Source organism: Diceros bicornis, chromosome 26 (assembly GCF_020826845.1).
Source record: "Diceros bicornis minor isolate mBicDic1 chromosome 26, mDicBic1.mat.cur, whole genome shotgun sequence".
Lineage (NCBI taxonomy): Eukaryota > Metazoa > Chordata > Mammalia > Perissodactyla > Rhinocerotidae > Diceros > Diceros bicornis.
This window is the reverse complement of record NC_080765.1, coordinates 22,840,741-22,866,764: the sequence shown is the minus strand read 5'-3', so window position 1 is coordinate 22,866,764 and position 26,024 is coordinate 22,840,741. Positions and strand designations below refer to the sequence as shown.

The window sequence follows — 26,024 nt, the reverse complement described above, 5'->3', positions numbered from 1 at the left end:
ATGTGCAGCTATGACATACAACTATCTACTGGGGCTTTGGGGGGAAAATAAATAAATAAATAAATCTTAAAAAAAAAAAAAAGAGCTTCCAGAAGACAAACGAAACCAGAATCAAGATGAACAGACAACCCACCAGCTGGGAGAGTATATTTGCAAAACATACATCTGACAAGGGGTTGATCTCCATAATATATAAAGAACTCATACAACTGAACAACAAAAAAACAAACAACCCGGTCAAAAAATGGGCAGAGGAAATGAACAGACACTTCTCCAAAGAAGATATACAGATGGCCAATAGGCACATGAAAAGATGTTCAACATCATTAATCATCAGAGAAATGCAAATCAAAACAACACTAAGATATCACCTCACGCCTGTTAGAAAATGGCTATAATCACCAAGACTAAAAACAACAAATGTTGGAGAGGATATGGAGAAACAGGAACCCTCATACACAGCTGGTAGGAATGCAAACTGGTGCAGCCTCTATGGAAAACGGTATGGAGATTCCTCAAAGAATTAAAAATAGAGATGCCCTATGATCCAGCCATCCCACTACTGGGAATCTATCCAATGAACCTGAAATCAACAATCCAAAGAGCCTTATGCACCCCTTTGTTCATTGCAGCATTATTCACTATAGCCAAGAAGTGGAAGCAACCTAAGTGTCCCTTGACTGACGACTGGATCAAGAAAATGTGGTTTATATATATAATGGAATACTACTCAGCCATAAAAAAAGACAAAATCGTCCCATTTGCAACAACATGGATGGGCGGAGGGTATTATGTTAAGTGAAGTAAGCCAGAAAGAGAAAGACAAACACTGTATGATCTCACTCATATGTGGAATATAAACCAACACATGGACAGAGAAAACTGTATTGTGGTTACCAGGGGCAATGAGGGTGGGGGGTGGGCACAAGGGGTGAAGGGAGTCATATATATGGTGATGGACGAACAAAAATGTACAACCCAAAATTTCACAATGTTAAAAACTATTAAAACATCAAAAAAAAAAAAAGGGCAACCACAGAGGAGGAAGAAATCTTTATTCATCACGGCCCCCCGCAGCACCCAGACTGGTGCCCACGGGGCTGTAGGGCTCACGGGGATGGCGCTGGTCACGTGTCCTCCTACTGCACAGACACAGAGGCCCCAGGCTACTCCGTGAATTAGTACCCGCAGTGTGCTTCTGCCTCAAATCCCAGTCGTGTGACCGTGGACGAGTCTCTTGACCCCCCTCACCTCGTTTGATATTACCCACTTTGGAGACCTGGTGTACGGAATACAGGCAGTAATGTATTACCTAGCATAGTGCTTGGCCCATAGTAAGCTTTCCATAAATGTTAGTTGTGACATGATTCCTTAGAGTGTCTAGCGTTTAACAGGGATAGTCATGCCCCTGGACGGAAAAGGAGCACTATTGCACTTCTTACTGAAGGGGTCTCCCTTGCTCCCGCTGGACTTTAGGCTGATTCCAGCCTTCCAGTGTCCTGGCTGTGTGCCCCTGGCAAGGGGGCCCCAGGCCGGCTAGCTCCAGGGCCCCCACTGTAAACTGCTCTGAGAGCCTCCTATTGTAATGGACTGCCTTCTTTTACAGCTAATTGGAGATCTGAAAAATGCTGGTGACAGCACGCTCATCTACTGAGCTCGCTTTGTAAAGGACTGCAAAAGTCCTTTAACTCAAGCACCCAGAAAGTGTTAAGCCTTCCCTTTGCATGCACGCATAAGCACACACGTGCACACACACGCAAACACTGTCTGCTATTAAGCAGAGCCTTTTGGTGCAAGGACTAGAGACTCCTTCTGTCTTTGCCAAGCAAAGGAGGAGCCTGGGATCTCAGGGGAACCCAGCAAAGGAGGGAGTCCAGGATCGAGGGTGCCTCCAGGGACAAGGATAGCTGGACAGTCCTCTCTGTGTGCCACCATGCTCTTCTGCTCCGTTCTGGTCTCCTCACCTTGTTGTTGTCTTCATGCTCCTCTCTACCAGCTGTTCCTTCTCTCAGTTCAGAGGTCAGAGAGAGAGTCTGGTCGACCTGGCTAATCAATACTAAAGGGCATTTAGAGGGCTGGCCCCGTGGCTTAGTGGTTAAGTGCGCGCGCTCCGCTGCTGGCGGCCCGGGTTCGGATCCCGGGCGCGCACCGATGCACTGCTTCTCCGGCCATGCTGAGGCCGCGTCCCACATACAGCAACTAGAAGGATGTGCAGCTATGACATACAACTATCTACTGGGGCTTTGGGGGAAAAGTAAATAAATAAATAAAATTATAAAGGGCATTTAGAGGATACAGTGCCTCTGACATCAGCACCCCCCCCGTTGCCCTCTCAAGAGGCAACTGCTGTAATCAGTTGCTTGTGTGTCCTTCCAGAAATATCCTATGCAGAGCATATCTATCCTTCTCTGCCCCTCCCCCTCCCCCCATTTTTTTAACACAATGATAGCATGCAATATATGTTGTTTTGTTCCTGGATTTTTTTTTCCATTTAATAACATGTCTTGGAGAGCTTTCCAGAGCAGGACGTATGCACAGACCTCATTCATTCTTTTTTTCCAGTTTGTCTCTTAACAGTGCATGAGAGGGGCAGAGCTTTCTGTTCCAGGCCTCCTTGTAGAGTACTGGCCAGATTCAAGTGTGGCTGCCCTTGGCTGCAGTACCCACACCAGAGTTTCCTACTCCATTTTTCTCAGCAGGGAGTGGGAGCAGGGCAGTTGTCCTGAGATGGACCTGGGGGCATGTCCAGCACCTCGATTTCTGAAAGCTCTCTCTCCTGGGCCCTTAGCTCTGAGCACCTGTCTTGGCTAATGCAGGAGGCCAGTGGGTGACTCTTAGCAGGAGTTTCAGACTCGAGCAGCATGCAAACAGCAGACCCTTCCCTTTCCTCATTTCAGTTCCCAAGGTTTTTGCAAGTTCAGCCTTGGGGAGATACCCCTTCCATATTTACAGATCTCAACTGCTTTGTTTAAAAATTTAAAAAATAACAAAAAAAGGAAGAGAGAGAGAGAGAAAAAAGACAATGCAAGCTGATGGTGCCGCATTACAAGAGCCTGCCTGATATGACAGCTGACATTCCAAATCTGCACTTTTCCCAGAATGAAGCCTTTCAGTTCACACTTCTGGGCAGAGAAGAACTGAATCCATTTTACTTCCAACTGCCAAATGCATTCCCAGTTGTGAAGTTATCGTTGTCAGTCCTGCTGCTGCTTGAGGTCTTGGTCTCTGTAGCTTTGAGAACTTGCAGAGTGGGGCCCCTGGTGACACTGACGACTTCTGATTTCTGCAGGGCAAATAAGTCACATGGCAGGATTAATTAGAAGCAGCTTAGCAAAGTAGTTGAGCCTGTGAAGCCGGGAACTAAACAGCCTGGATTCCTAGGCTGGCGCCATCACTCAGACGAGTTACCTATGCTGTCCGTGACTTGACTGCCTCTTCTGAAGAGTAGGGATGATATTGAACCTGCATCATAGGGTTGTGGTAAGGATTCAGTGAGTTACTACACATAACGTGCTAAGAACAGTGCCTGGCATATACTGGGAGCTCAATAAATGTGGAGTATTATAATTTAGGACTGGCAGTGGCAAAATAGCCTGTTTAAAAAGCTAATCCCTTCGGAGTCAGAGGCAGATAAAAAGTCTTGCCAAGGAAAAGCTGGACATGGATTGGGCCAGAGTTCCTCACTCCTTTGGTGCGATGGAACGGCACCTAATCCCTCGCATCAGAATTACCTTGCACCTGGGCCAGCCCCGTGGCTTAGCGGTTAAGTGCGTGCACTCCACTGCTGGCGGCCCGAGTTCGGATCCCAGGCGCGCATCTACGCACCGCTTCTCCGGCCATGCTGGGGCCGAGTCCCACATACAGCAACTAGAAGGATGTGCGGCTATGACATACAACTATCTACTGAGGCTTTGGGGGGAAAAATAAATAAATAAAATTATTAAAAAAAAAAAAATTACCTTGCACCTGAGTCACCAGCCTACTCCGAGACCCCTGCACTCGGGCTGGGAGCTGCAGGAAGCGGGTCCTCAGATGCAGCACCCGTAACCCAAGTTGAACAACAGCAAGGCCAAGACTCGCGCCTCGAAAAGCAGAGAGAATCAATTTCTGATAAAATGCCAGGAAAGAGATTGACATATCTAAAACCTTCCTGGTATCAGCTTAGCGTCCAGCACAAGATTAAACTCTAGGAGAAACCCATCAGAGAGCTGCAATTTGTGACCAGAAAGAGATAGTATTGACAGCTTCCCTTTCCCGAGTCTGTTTTGGATAAGCAGTGTGCCCTTCAACGGAGCATCATCAAAATTTTCTATATCCTCAGATCTTAGACATGAAATTGCCTTGAAAGTGTCTCCCTTTATGTCCCCACCCCCTAAATCACTTTATAGAATACAGAATATGGTTAGAAAAAAGAAGGATACTAAGAGAAGGAGGTTCCTGTGAGTTACTCAGGAAAGGTGTGTCTCCTGTGGAAAACAGGCCCGTGAGCACTGTCCCTCGGTCTGGGGACACCACTGGAGGAGCAGGGCGAGGGCCATGCAAGTGCCAGGCCATGTGGGCTCCAGTCCTGGGTCACCACTGCTGATTGTAGGCACACTCACTCTCCCCTCTCTGGGCCTCCGTTTCCTCTGTGGTCCCCCAGGTCTGACAAGGGCCAACGGTGCTGTGACTTCATTAGGGTCCACAAGCCATGTCTCTCAGACTGTTCAAGTGACAGAAGCCCTTCTCAAACCAGCTTCAGCAAAAAGGAAATTTGTTGCCTCACCTAGCTGAAAAGTTCAGGGGTGGTCCACACCAGGCATGGCTGCATCCAGGCACTCTGACTCAGTTTCTCTCAACTCTGCCTTCTTCCGTGAAGGGGCTACCGTTCCCTCTCAGTGCCAGCTGGCCGCCAGCAGCCCCAGGCTTGCTGCATAGAAGCTGGATAGCCTGTGCAGGGGAAGCACAGGCAGTGGAGCCGGACGGCCTGGGGCTGAATCCTGGCTCATCACCTACCCAAGTGCTTAACCGCCTCTGAGCCTCAGTTTCTGCATGTGTAGAGTGGGGATAATAGCGGCACCTACCTCATCGGGTCGTCAGGTGCTCTGAACATTGCCTGACATGTAGTAAGCCCCAAGTAAGTGACAGGTGCTGCTTCTTTTTCTTCTCCTTCTCCTTCCTGTCATCATGATAATTCTCTCAGTGACTCCAGCAAAATTGAGCAGCTCCGTGACCACAGTTCAGCCGAGGGTCCAGATTGAGATTCATGGCCGGCCCAGGGTTGTGCACCCACCCTGGAGATGAGGCTAGGGTGAGGTGGCCCCGTGTTAAGCACATGATGAGGAAGGGGTGTTTTCCCAAAGGAACATCAGGATCTTCTTAGCAAAAGAAGTGGGAAAGGACAGTGGGCAGGCAAAAACAACAGCTGTCCACCACCGGGCCATTTTGTGTCAGGAATGGTAAAACTGACAAATAGCGCAATTGTTAAACATTGCTTTCACATGCATCCTCACAGTACCCCAGTACCCCATGAGGTAAGCAATACTATCCTCCTCCTGCACATGAGGGAAGTTCGGCGGAGACCCATGAGGCGACTGCCCCAGTTAACACAGCAAGCGCAGGGCCCAGCTGATATTCCATGCTGTGTGCACTGCGGCAAGGTGGTAAGAGCGTAGATCTCTTTTGGAGGCCGGGGGCCCTTAGGCAAGTTCCTTAACCATTCCGAGGGTCACTTTCTTCATCTGTAAAATGGGCGTTATCAGTCGTTCCTCCCCAGGTATCTGAGGACTCAGTGAGGTTGAGGAGATAAGCACGTGAAGCCCAGCCCCACTTGGGACACCGCTGGCTCTCATACAGGCCCCTTTCCCTCTTCTCCCACGGGCCCTGCTGCCAGTTCTGAGCTAGACAGGAGGACCTCGTCCTCCTGGGACCACAGGGCTGGGCAGATGAATAGGAAGGCAGGGACAGCGACTGCCAGATCAGTGGAAGGCTCAGTTTCCTCGCCTGACAAGCCAAGATAGTGTGATACTCACCTCCCCCAGCTAAGTGTAGTTAATGATGCGTGGATTTCATTAGAGGCCACTGAAGAGATTACGCCCCCCACAATGTAATTCAGAACAAAAACTGAAATAAATGTAAAGAGGTTCAACAAAGTTCTGAATTTCTTTTCCCACGATGACTACTTTGAAGCCCCCTCCCCTTTTTTTAAAATATAGAAACCCAAACTCTTTCAAAACATATTCTTTGGGCTGCTTATGCTTTGTTGATGCCCTGGGAGATGGCTTGGCACCTGAGAGATGGAATGGCAGAGTGGTCAAGGGCAGGGGTCTGGGTCGGACTGCCTGGGTTTGCATCCTGGCTCTACCACTTAATAGCTGTGTGGCCTTTGGCAAATTACATAACCTTTCTGTGCCTCAGTTTCCTCATCTGCAGAATGGAAGTAAATATATAGTACCAGCTCATGGGGTTGTTGAGAGAATTAAAGAATAATACATGTGAAGTACTTAGAACCACGCCTGGAAGTGCTGTTTCAGTGTATGCTGTTATTATTCAAGCTCCACCACTGGGTCCTGTCCACCTCATGTCCCATCAGCTGGGGTAGCTGGGGAGGCAGGGCTGGTATAATTGACACCTGCAGGCACCCATCTCCATGTGGCCTGTGTTAGACATTTTTAACCTCTTTCTGATTCCAGAATTAATGCATGCTGATTGCAGAGAAATTAGAAAATACAGCAAAGTACAAAAATAGTCATTATCCTACCACCTAGGTAATCATTATTACTTGTTTTTATGCTTCCTTCTAGTTTTTTTCTATGCAACTACATATATTTCAGAATTAGGATCATACTAACCAATAATTAAAAATACCTACCTTCCATTATTCTTTTTTAGTTTTTTATTTATTGAGGTATAACTTACATACAATAAAGTGGACAATCCTAAGTGCACAGTTTTACAAATTTTTATATATGAATACACCTGTGTTAGCACTACCCACATCAAAAGAGGACATTCCTAGCATCCCATGAGGCATCTTCATGCCACCTCCCAGTTAACACACTTCTCCACGGGTAACCACTATCTTGACTCTAACAGCATAGATTCGTTTTGCCAGTATTTGAACTTCATATAAATGGAATCACAGAGTAAGTACTTTTTGTATCTTTTTTAAAACATATCTGTGAGATTTGTCCATGTTTTTAAGTGTATTAGTAGTTCACATTTTATCACTGTGGTGTAGACCTTCAATTATTCTTTTATTAGAAAAATTAAATTGCAAAATAATTTGAGTTCATTGTCATTATTTAAAAAATTCCAAGTTTGTGCATTAAGTAAAAATTCCCCTTCAAATTTACCCTAATCTCATTCCCCTCCCTATAAGTAACCAGTTATTAATTGGATGTTCATCTTTCTAGACTTTTTCTATTTATACAGTTCTGTTCATTGTTTCAGGTGGGAGTGCATTGGGCTGCAAATAACAGAGAACCCAACTAACAATGGCCTCAACCAAGGGTCAGGAAGCTTTTTCTGTAGAGGGCCAGATAATACATATTTTAGGCTTTGTGGTCCACATTGTCTCTGTCACAACTACTCAACTCTGTCACTGTAGCATGAAAGCGGCCATAATCAATACGTAAATGAGTGAGTGTGGCTGTGTTTCAATAAAACTTTATTTATAAAAATAGGCAGTAGGCCAGATTTGGCCTCCGGGCTGTAATTTGCTGACCCTTGGTTTAACAATAGGGGTTTGTTTGGCTCACATGGCAAGAAATCTGGAAATAGCCTCATAAGAAAAACCTAGTAATTTACACTCCTATCGAAAATATTTGAGGATGCCTGATTGCCTAAAACCTTGCCAATAGTGGATGTTAACAGCTGTTTGTATTTTTGCCAGGACTCTTTGTCTTTATGCCTGTGTTCTGAATAAATGCCTTTGCTTGCTCTTCCAGCTCACCCATTTTCTCTATATCTGTATCTGTTCTGCTCTTTAGTATCTTTTGATTTTTCTATTTTGATGATTAAATTGTTTATTTGTGATTTCTAATTAATTCTTTCCCATAAGAGGCTGTTCTTGTTTGATGGAGTCAATGTCCTCTCCTATCCCTCTGAGAATATTAAATATATTTTATTTATTTATTTTTCTTTTTGTTTTTTGTGAGGAAGATCGGCCCTGAGCTAACAGCCGTGCCCATCTTCCTCCACTTTATATGGGAAGCCGCCACAGCAGGGCCTGACAAGCAGTGCGTCGGTGCGCGCCCGGGATCCGAACTAGTGAACCCCTGGCTGCCGCAGCAGAGTGCGCGCACTTAACCGCTTGCGCCACCGGGCTGGCCCTTAAATATATTTTAAATGTCTCTGCATGCATTGTTATCTCTGTTTCTCTGGTTGTTAGTTCTTCTGTTTGTTGAGTTGGCCCCTCTCTTTCATGATGGTAGTTTTCCTGGAGTGTTTGCTGATTTGTGAGTATGTACTCTTCTCTGTACTATGATCTCCTGTTTTCTCCTCTGAGGATGCTGTTTCTTTTTACTCTAGTTTGCTGCCAGTGATTGTGGGCAGATGGACAGAACTTGTTGCCAGAAGTGTGGTGCTAATAGTTTCTTTTCTGAACACAGGATCTTCCTTTTCCTTCTGGATATGTCCTGCCTTTCTGTCCCAGGGACCTACAGTCACAGCTCCTGCCATCTGGGTGGCTCCAAGGGTCACCTCCTGGTATCCCCACAGGAGTTCTCAATCAGTCTCTTTGACCTTTGCCCTTGGGCCCTCGCCTCTCCCTGGAGAATGTGTTGCCTCTAGGTTTGGAACAGCCGAGGACCACCTTCACCTTTCACAGCAGTCCTTCCTAGCTTCTTATTTGGCCTGTGTTTCTTTTCATTCATTCAATTCTGTCTGCTGTCCATTTCTCAGGGATTTCTCAACATTTTTAACCTGCCCATGGCACCCCGCCTTATTTCCCTGTGCTGTTATAGATTTTACATGGTGTCATTTCTGTGGACTTGTGTAGGAGAGGCTGATGTGTGTACTTGCTCTTGGTCTTCCCAACTTGATCCAGTCTCAGGGTGACTTCTTGTTAGAGTTTTCACCTTCTTGTTCACCTTCATCTGACTAGATCATCTTTCTCTAAAAATCCACTATCTCAGAACCAAACTGAATATTCCAACTATGAACTAGTCAATGTAGAATATAGGGATGGAGTGTACTTTCTAATGAGAACCGGCTCAAATAACTCTGCTCTCAACTGCATTGGTCAAGTCTCTTCACTTCTCTAAGCCTTCACTTCCTCACCTGTCCAATGGGAATAATAATTATAAGACCTATCTCATAGCTTAACGAGAGTGTCAATTGAAATAGTGTGTCAAGTGTTTAACATGGGGCCTGGCACACAGTAGGTACTAAAACACGTTAGTTCCCTTCTTCTCTCTCGTTCTGACAAAATTTCTAACACATTCATTGTGTGTGCTGTGGTGGTGGTAGTTTTTGGCAGCCACACCACACTGTTAGCTCATACTGAGCACATTAGCTAACAGCCCTGTCTTTGTCTCATGAACTTTTCTCAAGCCAAACTTTCCTCCCAGTGCCTCTCCTTGCAGAGGACCTTTACCTTGACTGTGATGCATTTTATCAGGCTATTCTTGATCGATCTGTAGCCTGTAGAAATTGATCTGAACCCAGATTTCGTCATCCAGTTTATTCTGTGTGCCTCCCGTGTGAATGTCATCCGCAGACTTAATAAACAGCTTTCAACAGCCAAATCCAGCCATTGATAAAATTATGACCTGGGATAGGACCGAGGACAGAACCTCATGGCGTGCTACCCTTAGATGACTGGGCAATATGATTAATTTGTCTAGTTCCTGTAATAGTATGTCCTTGTAGCTTGATTATAGTAATAATATTAGCAACCATGTACTGGGTGTTGTTTACCATGGGCCAGGCACTAAGGTAAGCGTTTTTCATATATTACTTTTATTTCTTATAACAAGTCTGCAAGATAAATACTTTGTTACTTAGGACTTAGTTAAAAAAAAATAAACTCAATCTAACTTTAGCAGAAGGGAGACTATGTTACTTCGTTACAAGGATCTAAAGAGTGGGTACTTCACAGAAGCCAAGGGCAAGGATGCATCTGGTTGTCAAGATGTCAAGAATAGTGTCAAGGATGGTGAACCGGTGCCCTCTAGGGTCCCAGAAAATCCCCTCTCTCTGGCTCGTGTCTTTATGTCTGTGGGCATCTGTGTCATTCTTCTCACTTGGTGCAAACTAGCTTTCTCTGTTTCTCAGTTCACTTGGCAGAAAATAGTCCCACCAGCAACTCCTGAGTTGACTTTCCCCTTTTCAAGAGAGCAGCCAGATCTTCCTTGAACCTTTTAGTCCAAATTCCCCAGGATTATTGGCCCTGCTTATGTCGGGTGCCTGCTCCTGGGCCAGCCACCTGTGGCCAGCGGTGGAGTCACACTGTCTGGGCATGGCCTCCAGGAGTCTCATTGCTGTAACCCTGTGGCCATGGGGCAGGGCAATGTCCAGAGTCCAGCAGCATGTTTTATAAGTGAAAGGGAGGCCCAAAGTCACACAGCTAGTAAGTAGAGGACCCAGGACTTGATCCAGATTTTGTCTGATGCTGCAGCTCATGTTGTAAATGCTCTGCTCCTTGGGCTGGGCCACATTGTCCCAGGGTGGTTCAGTGGTAGTGTCAGTGAGGGCTGGCCAGTGTCTTAGGCCCGGGAGCTCAAAGACCCACCTTGTGCCATCACCATGACCAGGGCTCTGAGATCCTCGGTTGGTTGATTTGCTTGTTTCTTTGGTGACTCAGCAGATGCCTCAGCCCTGGCCACCACAGAACCCACAACTTCGTGGAGGGACCTGATACATAAGAGCATAAACACAGACTTTGGGGTCCAGTAGAGGTAGGTTCCAATTCCAGCCCTGTCGTCTTTTCACGGGCGACTCTCTGTGCCTCAGTTTCCATACCATAAAATGGAGATAATAATAACAACCACTTTACTGTTGTTGTGATGATTCAATGAGATAAAACACGTAAACCACATGTGGCCAGCATAGAGAAATCGATTCTGTAAATGGCAGCAGTTTATTAACTCTGGAACAGTGGGAAAAGTACAGGAGTCCAGAGGAGAAAGCCTTTTACTCACCCACAGGGAGTGGGAGGTGAATCAGCCAGGGTCTCAAGGAGGAAATAACATTGAAGCATGAGTAATGGAGGAGAGGACTGGAGTAAGGGCAAGGCAGAGAACAGGCTCAGACACCTGAGTACACAGGAGTTTGGGGGACCAGTGTGTAGTTCATTGCGATAGAAGCAAAGAATAAGGATTGGGAGCAAATGGGGGTTGCTGAGGCTGGTAATGCAGACTGGGGCCTGCTGGGGAAAGCTTTGTTTGCTCATTCATGCACGCACTTAGCAAATATTTAGCAAGCACCTGCTGTGTGCCAGGCACCGCCCTGGGCCTGTAGATTCCACCGTGAACAGAACAAATCCACACACATCCACGCCCTCGTGGAGCTTATGTCCTAATGGTTAGAGGCGGACACAAAGCAGATAGATAAGATATAAAGGGTGTCAGAGAAAAAAATAAAGCAAGGAAGGGGGTAGGAGTGCGGGGAGGGTTGTTGTGTTCAGTAGAGTCCTCAGGAAGGCCTCCCTGGAAGGAGCAGCTGCTGAAGGAAGTGAGAGGGAAGAGAGCACTTCCGCAGAGGGACAGCAAGGACAGGAGTGCTGAGGGTAGAGCCCTTGTGGCTGGATCAGGGGGAATGCGGGGCAGTGAGGTAGGTGGTGAGAGGACCGGGGGATGATGGCCAGGTTATGTAGGGCCTTGTGACCATTTGTAAGGACTTGAGCTTTTGTCTGAGGGAGGCGGGAGCCACAGGAGCATTTTGAGCGGAAGAGGGCAGGACATGCTCTCCAGCTGTGTGCGGAGAATAAACTGTGGGGCAAGGGCAGAAGTGGGAGACCAGTCGGGGCTATGGCAGAGTCCCTGTGATGATGGTGGCTCAGATCGGGGGGCAGCAGTGGAGGTGCAGGGAAGGCACCGGATTCTGAGCATCGTGAAGGGAGAGCCAACTGGATTTGTCTTGGGATTGGATACAGGCCAGAGAGAAAGAGAGGAATCAAGAAGCACTTTAAGTTTTGGTCTAAGCAACCAGAAAGAGAGATTGGTCATCTCCTGAGATGAGAAAGAGAGTGGGAGCAGGTTTTAGGGAGAAGATCAGGAATTAAGCTTAAAACCTGTCAAGACCTCTGGGAATCTGGTATTCAAGAGGAAAGCCACGTCAAGCTGTGTCTGTCTGGCATGTGGAACCATTGATTTTTTTTCTTTTTTGAAAAGGGTTGTAGGGTGGGTGGAGGTTATTAGTCATATAAGCAATACATGAAAACAGCTTCCTTGAGAAAATTGTTTTTTAGCCTTCTAGATAAGGCTAAAATCCCTTTTGCCAATTCCCACCCCTCCCTAATCCCCAGTCTTCCCCTCCTGGAGTAACTGTTGTCGTGAGCTTGGCATGCCTCCTTCCAGACCTTATTCTGCATTTATATACCAGAGTGTATCCATAAAATATATGTGGTGTCTTTTTGTGTACGTATTTTAACATAAATGATGTCATAATGAATATGTTCTGCAGCGTGCTTTTGTAACTTGTAACTTGCCTATCCTCCGTGAACTCTATGTCTTGGAGATCCATCCTTGGTGTTACAAATAAATCTAGTTCTCTATTAAAAAAACGTGTTACAATATGGTATGGACTTTGCAAGTTATTTAGCTGTTTTCCAGCTGGAGGGCGTTAGCGTTTTGTACATTCCTCCTCAGGCACCTGTGTGAGTCTTTCTGGTAGATTCCAAGGAGTGAAATGGCTGGGTGAGTAGATTGAAGCTATGCGGGGTTTTGTTTTGTCTTGTTTTAGTGTTACTGCCACATTGCTCCCCAAAATGTCTCGGTCACCTTACTTACCAGCTGTTGCAGGTTTTTAATGAGGGCAGCTCGGAGGTCTGTGTCTTGAGAGCAAAGCACAGCGGCGGGCTGTGGGTTGGAAGAGACCATGGAATTTGCGGGCTGCTGTTCTGCTCTTAAGAATTCACCTTCAGAGAGGACACAGGTTTCTTTAGGGGCTGCAAGAGACTCTCCCAGTCCCTTCCTTTCCTCTTGAAAATAGAGCAGCACAAATGAATGCTGTCTCTTCTGCAGCCTGCATGCCTGGCTTCTTCCCTGTCAGCCGGCTTCTATTCCTAGACCTCCTCACCATCCTGAAGTCATCCCCTTTTGACAAACACCAGTTGAGACATTATGAAAACGCTATTATTAGAGCAGACCAACTCGTCTGTCACCAGGCCCTTATTCTGCCACCAGCCTGATAACATTCTTTGCTTGCCACCCGCGACAGCACGTTCAAGGGTTGGTGCACAACCGAGATTGTGATTGTCACCAGCCCGGCGCCTGTTCGGAAGGTGTGATAGCAGCCCCTCTCTGGAGGCAGACAAATCCTACTCCCAGCTGCTCTCCCCAGAAACACTCTAGCACAGCCGCTTCCTACATGGGCAAAAGGAAGTTGCAGCCTCAAAAAAGTTATGTCATCTCTTCTTTGCATGAATTTCAAGTTGGCTTTAACTTTATGGTATAAGATGCCTTCAAGATTAACTCAGGGAGCTGGGTCTGGGATCAACTATGAGTTCAGATTTTGTATCATCATAGTTAAAAACTTGTAAATGTTTCTAATCAGCATCATCTTAGTTGCTAACATTTATCAAGCGTGTATTATACACCAGGTAGTATTCTAAGCATTTTTTGTTTATATGGTGGATGCTTTTAATCATCACCCCAATTTTTTTACATTTTTTAATTAGATATAATTCAGGTAACAAATTTTTTTAAAGTGTACAATTCAGCGGTGTTAGTATATTCACAACACTCTGAACCATCACCACTATCTAATTCCAAAACATATCACCCCAAATAGAAACCCTGTACCTGTTAGCAGTAACTCCCAATTCCTCCCTTCCCCCATTCCCCGGCAACCACTACTCTACTGTCCATCTTTGTGGACTTGCCTCTTCTGGACATTTCCTATAATTGGAGTCGTACAATACCTAGCCTTTGTGTCTGGCTTCTTTCACTTAGCATAATGTTTCCAAGGGTCACCCCTGTTGTGACATGTGTCAGTGCTTCATTCCTTCCTATGACCAAACAACATTCCATTATATGGACATGCCACACCCTGCTTATCCATGCATCTGTTGATGGACAGTTGTGTTGCTTCCACTTTTTGGCTATTATGAACAGTGCCGCTAGGACATCATCCCAGTTTGACAGCTGAGGACACTCAGGCACGAGTGCCATTTCCCACTCACACAAGTGGAGTTCTTACCCAGGCGTCTGGCTCCACAGCCGAGCCCTGACCAACCTATTCTGCTGCTCAGCTGTTGAATCAAGACACAGGAATTGAGAGCGTGTGTCACATATCTCCATGGCAACCATATTTCGGAATTAAAAATTGGGCCCTGTGGTTCGAGGAGTTCCTTGTACTTTTGGGACTTGAGTCTGTCCTGTTTGAATTCAGGACCATTGTGGAAAGTCATGGCTGAGTCAGGATTGTACATTCAGTTCAAAATGCATTTATCAGTAGTCTTTAGAGTAACAATACTCAGCCCTGCCCTGGGAGCTCATGGTCCGGGAGGAAAGACGTGCTGTCTTAGGACCCCAGGAAGCAGACTCTGGGATGCAGATGTGCGTGCAGGAGTTTGTGGGGAAAGCTCTCAGGAACAGCACCTGTGAGGGGTGAGGGGGGCAGAGGGAGGAGATGAACTGCGATGCAGGTCTCAGTGATCTCCCGGGAGCTCTGGGCATGGGTGGCCCTTCAGTGATGTTCCAGTTGAGGCAAGGAGCCTGAGTCTTTGTACCCTTGGCATCAACCAGTATCAGAGAGTGGGCATAATCTGGGGCAAGCACAGGCTTCTTCCTGGGAAGGGACACAGCTGTGAGCGGCCAGCCATCAGTGCTCCCGGCAGCTGGGGTGTGAGTGAGTGATCTAGGCCCGTAGCATAGCATCCATTACACGCGCCTCGGCCCCTGTCCGTGGGTGCTTGGGTAAGTGCTCCGACAGAGAGCGGTCTGTGGGAATGCTTCAGGGACACATCTGAGGGATGGGGGTGAGCAGAGAGGAAGGGGCATCATACCTGTGCCATGAAGCCTTGAACCCCAAACCTGTACATCCAGGAACTGTGTCGTGGGTGCCTCAAAGACTCCTCAGCCCAACTGCCCCAAACCAAACTCAGCCCAGCTCCTCCTCCAGGCTTCATCTCTGCAAGGATCGCGCCGCCGTCCCTCTAGTTACACAGGCCAGAGACTGCGGACCCATCCCCAGTACCTCCTTTTCCCAGCCCATCACTAAGTCATACACCATGGCCTTGAGAATATCTTCTCCCTGCCTCTTCCGTGTCGCTGACACCTCTGGTCTGAACACCCGCAGCACCTGCCCCCCAGCGCCCACTCCTAGCCACCTCCAACCTCGTATTCCAACGTCTGCTTCCTACCCCAGTAACCCACTGTGGCTTCCCCTTGGTCCGGAAGGGCGAAACTCCCTGCTGTGGCTTTGGTGGTCTGGACTGCTCAGTCCCCTGTCATCCTCTGCTCCCCTTGCCCCCCGGCTCCAGCCCCTCTGCCATTCCCTGTCCCTCCTACTCTCTGCTCACTCTCGCCATGTGGCCTTCCCATGTGTGTCCACTTTGCTTAGAGCACACTCCCCTCTCCGCCCCTAAATTCACTTGTTCGTCCCTCAGATTTTGGTTTTTTTGTTACCTTTCACGAAGCTTCGCCTGACCTCCCTGCTGAAGCCACGCTTCCCTGTGGAAGCTGCTCAAGGTGCCACACACCCACCTCCAGAGCACTTGAAATGATTGACGACGTACATTTGGTGGTGGGGTTATTTGTGAAAATTGGCCCCTGTCACTAGACTGTCAGCTCCATAAGGCAAGGGAGCTTGTCCTGGTGTGGAATAGGAAGTGCTCCGTGAACCCGAGAGAAGGCAGGAAGGAAGGGAGAGGGGAAGAGGGAGGGAGGAAAGGATCTGAGTCCCGCATGGTCAGGGAGGGGAGGAGGTGAGAGGGAACTAGCATGAACTGTCTCCTTTATCGTCCTAGATCTATGTGACCTCGTATGGCAAAAATCTTGACTGTAGAGTGTGAGAGAACATCAAATTTGGGACCCCTGAACCCCCTGCACGGCCGTAGACTTGAGCGTGAGGTTTCACTCCCTACCTAGGGTTTCCCTGCCTCTCAGCACCTGTCACTGGCACAAACAGGCTTTGCCCCTCATTGGGCTTAAAGCAGGCCTGGAATGTTGGAAGCCAGGTCCCTCTGGCTGTCCCCTGGGATCAACCAACGTGCTCTGACGACTCTCCATCCCAGCCCCAAGACAGGCTCCTGGGGTCTCCTTGCATTGTGTTTTTGTGCACACTGTTCCCTGCCTGGATGCCCTTCCTGTCCCTCCCCTGCCGACCCCACTCCACCCGGTGAGCTGCTTTATGGTTCAGCACCATGACCTCTCCCCTGTAGAGCCTGCCCAACCCCCGAGCGATGCCAGGCACCTGTCCTCTCTACCCACCGCTCCTGGCACTGGTGCTTCCCCCGATGGCATCTACCTCCTGGCACTGGAGCAACTGTCTTTCAGTGGCCGCCTCACTGAGTTCCTCGAGGACAAGGATCTTGACTTCCTGCCTTCCTTTCCTCCTTTTCCTCCTTATTCCTTCCTTTCCACAAATGATTTGTAAGCTTCTCGTGTGTGCCAGGCTCTGGTCTGGGGCTGGGAGATACAAACAGTGAGAGTGGGCACTGGCCCTGCCCTAATGGGTCTGGCATCCCAATGGGGGAACCACAAGGAGGAAAGAGAGAGTTTCCGAGAGGAGAAGTGCTGCCACTCTGTGGAGGTCCAGGAAGCCTGGGGTCATCGGGAGAGGCCTCTGGAAGGGCTGCACATGCCCGCAAGCAAGGAGGAAACCTTCTAGGCAGGGGAAACAGCAAGTGCCCCGGCCCTGAGGAGGAAGGGGCCTGGCTTCTCTGAGAAAGAGCTAGTACGGCTAAGTGGCTATTGGGCTGAGGGATTGGGGGAAGGTGGGAATGAGGTCAGGGAGGGTAGTGGAGCCAAATTACATTCATCTCTGTCTGTCTTTAGCCCTTAACTCAGTGCCCAAGCCAGAGGAGAAGCTCAAGGAATATTTGTGGAACAAATAGGAAGAGGCCCCTGCCTGTTCTCCCCTCTTCAGGGGTCTGGAGCAGCCCCTGGGGGGTGAGCGTCTGTTCAGGCAGCCCTGCTGGACAGGTTCGGTCCAGGTGACAGATGTGCTCTGTGGGAGCTTCCTTCCCTTAGAAGGAAAAGTTTGGGGAAGCAGAGATTAGTGGAGGGAAAAGTCCACCTCTCCCCCTCTCTCCTCCTGTCAGGCCAAGTGGCTGGTCCTGCAGGGTTGGGAGGCTCTGACAGGGAACAGTCGCCCTCAGTCAGTCTAGCACCCGCCTGGGAGTGCGGAATTGGCTGTGCCTCTTTTCCTCCTTAATAGTCAGAGGCTATTTAAGCTGCAGACCATGCTTCCAGGGGGCCTTGCCGGCCTCAGTCCCCTCCAAGCTCTCCTCAGGGAGAAGGGCAGCGAGGTGAGGAGGGTGGGGGCAGCCTTAGCCCATCTTGACTCACTTAAAACCTAGGGGAAATGATGTCAGCTCTGCTCAAAACCCTCCCTCAGCTTCCTGGCCGCCTCAGAGGAAGACCCGAGTCCTTCCCGTGGCCTCTGGCCCCTGTCCCACCGTTTCACCTGCTTCCCTGCCTTGCTCTCTCTGCTCCGGCCACACCGGCCTCTGTGCTCTCCTCAGACATGCCAGGCACGCTCCCACCTCCCAGCCTTTGCACTGCCCTTCCTGCCACCTGGAAACCTCCTTGGTCCAGATTCCCGATGGGTTCTCCTTCACTTCCTTCAGTCCTCACTTGAATGTCATCTCACAGTCCTTCTCTGCCCCCTCTGAAATAGCCTCCCCCCCAACACTCCCTCTGCCTTCTCTGCCTTCTAGTCTCTGTGGCACTTAGCACCACCTAACAGACTTCCTATCCTGATTTTTTATCGCCTGTCTTCTCTCACTAGGATGTGAGCTCTTTGATAGCAGAGACTTTGATGTGCTCCCTGTGTGTCTCCAGAGGAGGTGTTCAATAAATATCGAGTGAACGAATGAATTTGTAACACGAGGTCAGCACCACCCACTTCGCAGTGTTGTGCGGACAGGAAGTTCCAGCACCGAGTTGCCCAGTGTGTGGTTTGCATACTTCTATGGCGCTGTAGGTGGCACGTAAACGTTTACTATTTCAGTAGGTGTGTATTTATGTTTGCAACTACCTTCTATTTATGGCAGGTGATAATGATTTTCCATTTATGGTATTAATATAAAGTTTCCTTTTTAAAGTAAACTCATTCAAGATTAAAAAAAGAGAAAATCTGTATTTGCCGGCCTAAAAGCTATAATACACATCGCAATCTTACAAGAAAACTTCTCTGAGAATAAAAGGAAATGCTAATTATTTTCTATCAGATGTGTATTAAAATGTTTTTTTAGATAGCTGTGTAAGAAAAACATTTTCATAAAGATACAGCAATTGTGTCCCAGAGTCCAGGAGGAAATCTTAGATTTTGGATCTGCATCAATATTCTACAGACCCTGAAACTAAGTATAAAATCTCAAGGTATGTATTGATAGCAGTAAATAAAGGTACATAGCAGGGTTGGGTAGTAATAAATGTAAATCTGAGATATTTGAAAAGTAACCCAAACTCTCCCTTTGATTATCCATCTAATGTGTGCATAGCATGTGATGTTGTTAGCACGTCTACCCCAGGGCATGAGAGACTCATTTTTGCTGCATTGTTTGTTTTGCGTTGCTTCGTTCCACCTCTAGGGGGTAGTATTAGCCATTGCTCTAGGCCTTTGTTGCTTGGCTTCTGTTTGCACTGTGGGCGCTCTGAATGCAGAGTATTTGTTGTTCCTGGTTTGAGGATGGGTGTACATCTGATAAGTCAGCAAATGCGGTAAAAGGCAATCTCAGAACTATACTTTTTCATTCAACTAATATGCACAGGACTTACTACTCAGCACTGGGACACAAAGGCAGAATCACTGGGAGAACAGAGCAGTTGGCGCTTGGTGTGGGTTTTGAAGGGAGAGTAGGAGTCTTGTACTATACGATACATTTGGATAGTCTCTTAATGTGGGTTTAGGGCCATCATTAAGAACATTCATTAAGGTATCATTTTAAACTTCACCTAGGGCCGGCCCCGTGGCTTAGCGGTTAAGTGCACGCACTCCACTGCTGGCGGCCCGGTTCGGATCCTGGGCACGCACTGACGCACCGCTTCTCCAGCCATGCTGAGGCCGCGTCCCACATACAGCAGCTGGAAGGATGTGCAACTATGACATACAACTATCTACTGGGGCTTTGGGGGGGAAAAAATAAATAAATAAATTGTTAAAAAAAAAACTTCAGGGGCCGGCCCCGTGGCTTAGCGGTTAAGTGCGCGCGCTCCGCTGCTGGCGGCCCGGGTTCGGATCCCGGGCGCGCACCGACGCATTGCTTCTCCGGCCATGCTGAGGCCGCGTCCCACATACAGCAACTAGAAGGATGTGAAACTATGATGTACAACTACCTACTGGGGCTTTAGGGGAAAATAAAATAAAAAATTAAAAAAAAAATTATAAAAAAAAAAAAAAACTTCAACTAAATGCTTCTCTGAGCCCTAGGACATGGCACAGTCCTCGGATTCAGACACCCTTAAGTATTAGCTCTACCACTGTACCACCCAGAACTCACTGAGGCGTGGATCTCACACACATACACACACACACAATTCAAGCTGGCTTGAGTAAAGAAAGGAATGTATTAGCTCTTGTGACTCAAATGTCCAGGATAGTGCTGGCTTCAGGCATGGCTGGATACGAGGGTTAAACAGGGTTAAGAGGATCTAATTTCTGTCTCTTCTGTCTCTCTCTGTCCTCAATTCTGCTGCCTCTGTGTTGGCTTCACACTTGGGCAGATCTCTCCATGGAGCATACAATGATGCTCACATTGGTGAACCTAATCAATTGATAAGAAAGGACTTCTTTCTTTGCGGTGGCCCTAGCAGCTCGGCTCATATCAGCTCGTAGTTCCAGGGGAAGAGGGATAGGAACTTTCTCAGCAGCTTCCACCAACCCCCGGGTTGAGTCTGCTACCCTGGCTTGGGGTCCATGCCTGACCCTGAACCAGTCACATGGTCAGGGAGCGAATACCCCGATTGGCCAGGCCTGGGTCATTGCCCCCCTTGCAGTGTGGGAGTGTTATTTCCACCCACACCACACGGACTGAGAGTGGAGGAGGGGTGGTTTACCAAAGGAAAATCAGGTGATGTCACCAGGAGAAAATGAACAGATGCCAAGCCGACAGAAACAACAAATGTGGCCTTCAGGCAATTTGCTTCAGCTTTCAAAGCCTCAGTTTCCTCCTCTGTAAAATGGGGATCATGATCCTAGAGCATAGAATTATTGCAGGAAGTAAAGCAGCACCCACAGAGAACATAATCAATGGCAGTTGAGGTGGCCTGAAGAGCTGGGCCCCAGTGACCTGGAGCATTTCACTCGTCACGCATACGTTGTCCCTCATTTAAGATGTGGAGCTTGGGGGGAGGTAACTTAGGTGTGTGCAGGTGCTCTGTGAACTCTGCAGTGCCCCCAACACGGTGTTTTCCCGGTCTCATTATTAAACTCTTTAAAGGTCCTATTCTTCTCTGCTGGGCCCTGACACCTACAAGGTTAGATGCCCAATGTTCTCAAGCCCTGGAAACCATCACTGTGGCTCTCAGCTGCTCGTTAATGCAGGCCAGGCTCTGGCACTCTAAATCAGCCCTGTTTAGGAGAATTCCAATATTCTGGCCTCAGAGGAGTACGTGATCCCTGAAATATAGACTCTGTCGAGCTCCTTTAAGCATAACTGGTTCTTGGCGTTTCCTTCCCATTCCATTTTTTCCCCCAGGGAGAATTAATAATATGGCCATTGATAAAATTCACCATCTCTGGGGCCAGCATTAGGATAAAGATGATAAGGACAACAGAAATAGTGATGTGACTTTGCTTTCATGTCACATCCAAATTCCGTAGACCCTTTGCCGTGCTTAACTTGCACCTCCTCGGGACCTGTCACTTGGTACCCGTCACTCTAGGCAAACCCAGCATCTGCTCAGTCTGTGAACGTCTCAAGCTTTCTCAGGCCCCCAAACCTTTGCCCATGCTGATCCTGCTGCCTGGAATGCCCTTCTCTTTTCTTGTGGCCTAGCAAAGCTTTCGGCTTTCAAATCCCAACCCAAATGTCTCTTTATTTATTCATTCACTCAACTAGTATTTAGTGAGGGCCCACCGTGTGCCAGGCGCGTCCTAGCCTCCAGGACGCTAGGAATACACAGGTGATCAAAACAGACACAGTCCCTGCCTTCATGGAATTTCCATTCCAGTGCAGGGGACAGCCCAATAAATAAGAGGCATAATGAATAAGGTGAAGTAGGTATTATGTTAGTGGGGGATTGGGAGTGGGGGTGTGTGTGCACAGCTTGCAATTTTAGGTAGGGTGGCCGGGGAGGACGTCACTGAGAAGGTTAGATCTGAAGCAAGCCTTGAAGGAGGTGAGGAATCTGGGCATTTACCAGGAGAAGAGAACTCTGGGCAGAAAGGAATGGTGGGTCACAGGCCCTGAGGTGGGAGCGTGCTGGGTGTGGAGGGTATTGGAGTGAGGATGACAAGTGGGGGGCGGGGGTCAGAGACAGTGAGTGGAGGCCCAGTGTGCAGGGCCTGGTGACCCCTGAGGGTTTTGTCCTTTTCCCTGACTGCGACAGGAGCCCAATCAACATGATTCGACTTACCTTTCATCCGGACCTCTGGCTGCAGTGGGGAGAACAGATTGCAGGGGGGAGGGCAGGAGCAGGAGCCAGTGAGGGGCCTGGACCAGGGTGGTAGGGGGAGGAGGGGAGAAGTGGTCAGATTCTGGATACACAGGCGTTTTCACGTGGAGCTGATGGATTGGATGTGGAGTGGGAGAGGGGCGAGGCTTCGAAGACCATCCCAAGGGTTGGGACCTGGCCTTGCCTGTGGAGGCCTTCCCAGGTCCCTCATTCAGATCCTTGGCATCGCATTTTATTATATCATTTGTCTCCTTTTTTTAGTCTCAGATGCCTTTGGTAATCTGATGAAAGTTATGGACTCTCTTCTCAGAAAAATACCCTTGTGCATTCAATGGAATGGGTATTTCCAGAACCCCCTGCAGGCTATCCCCCTTGTCAGGGATGCCACCCAGTGTGTGTTTCCTTGACTGGATGCACAACAGCTGGGGGCGCCACTAACACCACATACAACATGAACGGGGCCAGAGTCATGCAGAGTGGCCCCTGACTGGCAGTTGAGTAGAGCCTACAGACAACTTGGTATCCGAGTATACACTGGGTCAGAGCTTTTGTTCAGCCCTCACGGTAGGGCTGAAGCCCTCAATGTAGCAGCCACACAGTGAGCACTTGATAAATGTTTGCTGAAAAACAATGATAATAAACTTGGCGCTTGACACAGGATCTCACACCTTTGTGGGTGCCTTCAGTATTAATGCCTCTATTTTATAGACAGGCAAATAAAGCCTCAGCAAAGTGAAGTGTGCTAGGCACAGAGAGGCAGTGCCTCGGGTCTGACCAGGGCTGTGGCGAGGGTTAACTGGGTTAGTTCTTAGTTAACTTGAGCAGTTATCATCAGAGAGCTGGATGGCGGTGAAGCTGAGACCGGAGCCCAGGACTCCAGGCTCGCCATGTGGTGTTCCCCCTGCTGCCCGATGGTTCTGCCCTCCAGGAATTGATAATCCAGCTGGGGAATCAAGAAGAAAGAAAAAGATCCTAAATTTCCACTTTTCTCCTTTAATCCTTAGAGCAGCCCTGTGAGGTAGACCTTATTAATATTCCCTTGGGGCCGGCCCGGTGGCGCAAACAGTTAAGTGCGCGCGCTCGCTGCGGCGGCCCGGGATTCGTGGGTTCGGATCCCTGCGCGCACCGACGCACTGCTTGGCAAGCCATGCTGTGGCGGCATCCCATATAAAGTGGAGGAAGATGGGCACGGATGTTAGCCCAGGGCCAGTCTTCCTCAGCAAAAAAAAAGGAGGATTCGCAGATGTTAGCAAAGGGCTGATCTCCTCACAAAAAAAAAAAAATTCCCTTTTTACAGATGAGGAAACTGAGGCTCAGGGAAGGTAAGGAGCAGAGTTCAGGGCTCACCCCCAAGTCTCCAAATCCCCAGATAATTAGTGAGCAATATATCTAGTTAAATGCTAACAACTTAGCACTTAATTATATACTATTTCACACTGTATTGTGTATAATTTAATACTAATTGCAGGGTTTCAGAATGAGCTGAAGTGAGCCGTGGGGGTGGTGAGAATGGCAAGGGAAGGCTTCATGGAGACTTTGGGAACTGAGCTGGGCCTTGGAGAGGATTTGGAGGCTGGAGGGGGATGGAGTGGATTTCAGGTAAAGGGAATAGAATGATCAAGGCATCAGGGTAGGAGTGAGCATGGTGGGGTGGGGAGGGGCTGGGCTAGTGCTAGTGTTTAAATAACGGAGTGCTATGAATGCAAACGTAACGTTCTTTGAGAACTTTGTAAGTGCCAGGTCCTGTGCTAAGTCCCCTCCACTGTTATTGTATCCCATCCACATCTAACCCGGGAGGGAAAGGAGAATGCGACCAGACAGTGCTGTGGTCACCTCTCTTCTACAGATAAGGAAACTGATGGCAGTGTTGTGACCTGGAGCCAGGCCTGGACTCCGGCGCTCATGTTCTTCCCAGCTGGAGTTCAGGGACCATCTGATTAGAGTGGGCGTGGTGTGAGTAGTGCAGAATAAAGTGGGCGGGTTTAGGGCCTTGCTACTCAAGGAGTGGCCCACAGGCACTGCCTGGGAGCTTGTTAGAAATGCAGATTTGGGGCCCTCCCCAGTCCTACTGAGTCAGAACCTGCATTTCAACACAATGCTCAGGTGATTTGTGTGCACATTAGCATTTGAGAGGCACCGGGCTGGCGAGAAGTTTGGCTGGATATATGCCTGTGCTCTTCAAGTGTTTCTGATGACATCTCTCCCCTGGCAGAGGAGAATAAATGCGTTCCTGGAGGAATTTGAGGTGAAAGCCCAGAGCAGCCCACCACAAGCTGAGATCTCTTTGAAGTCTCATATTTCATCTAAAAATGTCATTGAGTGTTTCATTCCATACCATAATATATCAGTGGTCATTTTAATACTTCAAAATGGTTATGTAAATTGCCACAGAGCAGGATCCGTGTTCCCGGAAGATGCATGGGATGGGTTTCCTTGTATCTTAAATGGGGTAATAATAACCACTTCAAGGGCTGCTGTGAAGATCAAAGGAGGATCATGTATATGGAAATGCTGCGTAAACTGCATGATACACGTTCTGTTATTCTGGAAGGAACTGAGAATCCTGCCCAGACCCAGTGTCCTGCAACCTGCTCCTGAGAGCTGAGGTTGCACATGCCTTTCTCGTGCTCAGGGTGAGGCAGGGCTCCATTCCGGGGGGGGACAGTTCCCTCTCTGGGTGTCTCAGGAAGCCGGGGAAATAAGAGAATAAGGACAGATATTGCTAGTTTGTTTAAATTTCTTATAATTTCATAATATCACCCTTTCTCATTATTCCCCACTTCCTGATTGGCCAGATTAGCTAGTGGGAAAACCCCAGTAAAACTTGCAGGTTTCAGAGATATTAGGATAGGAAAGAAGATGGGAGTACTGCATTCTGTCCCCAAGTGGGCCTAGAAAGAGGGGAACCTGGGAGGAAAAGTGGAGGTGACAGGGAAAGAGGTAAGCAGATGGCAACAACTTGGAGTCCTACCGGAAGAAGGAAGAGGAAGGAGGCGTGGGCTGTCAGCCTTGGAGTAGGAATGACTGTCTATGTTCCCCATCAGAGGGGCCGTTTCCTTGTGATGGGAAGTAAAGACAGAGGGAGAGAGACCCAGAGAGGTGAGATGGACAGAGACAATGATCATCCACATCTGAAGCCAAAGGAGGAAGGGTAGCCAGAGAAGGCACAGGCAGACAGCTGCGAGGGAAGGGAGGCTCACTCAGAACTGCAGAAGCTGATGGAGGAGAATTTGGGGAGGGATGGGGGGTCAGCAGCTCCGCATGGCCCGGAGCAATGGAAAAGAATGAAGACAGGAAGAGCTATTATATTTGGTTAAGGAGGTTCTGAGTCACCCTTGGACAGGGTGCTGGTAGGATAATGGAGTTAAAGCCAGATTTGAGAAGTTAAGAAAAGAGTGATGGAGGGGCCGGCCTGGTGGCACAAGCAGTTAAGTGCGCAAGCTCCGCTACGGCAGCCTTGGGTTTGCCGGTTCGGATTCCGGGCGCACACCAACGCACTGCTTGTGGAGCCATGCTGTGGCGGCATACCATATAAAGTAGAGGAAGATGGGCATGGATGTTAGCTCAAGGCCAGTCTTCCTCAGAAAAAAAAAAAAAGAGGATTGGCATCGGATGTTAGCTCAGGGCTGATCTTCCTCACAAAAAAAAAAAAAAAGAAGAGAATGATGGGGATTCTTTTTTTTTTTCTCTTTTCTCCATGATGATCATTAGGATTTTCACACAAATTGCATTTCTATTACAAATGTCTTACTCGCCATTTAAAACTTAATCCCTGTAATTTGTGACTAGAACCAGGTTGATACTGTCTCTTTAATCCTTTCCTTGGCAAAAAGTTAAGAAACATAGAAAATTACAAAGCATTGTTTATAGTATGATCCTATTTTTGTTTAAAGGAATGTGTTTGTGTGTTTATTTATAAATATGTATATATGTATATTATAAACAAAGAAAAATATTTAAAGGAATATATATCAAATTATAATGGGGGTTTTACTGGCATATACATAGGTCATTTTAAATATATGTAGTTTATTATACATTAATTATCCCTCCATAAAGCTGTAAACAATTTTAATAGAGGTTATCTCTAATGGT

At 48.0% G+C, this 26,024-nt stretch overlaps 1 protein-coding gene across 3 annotated transcripts in view; it reads left to right on the top strand.

Annotated features, from left to right (window-relative positions):
- KATNIP (katanin interacting protein) overlaps positions 1-26,024 on the top strand; it is a 187,029-nt gene that overhangs the window by 24,594 nt on the left and 136,411 nt on the right. The window lies entirely within an intron of this gene.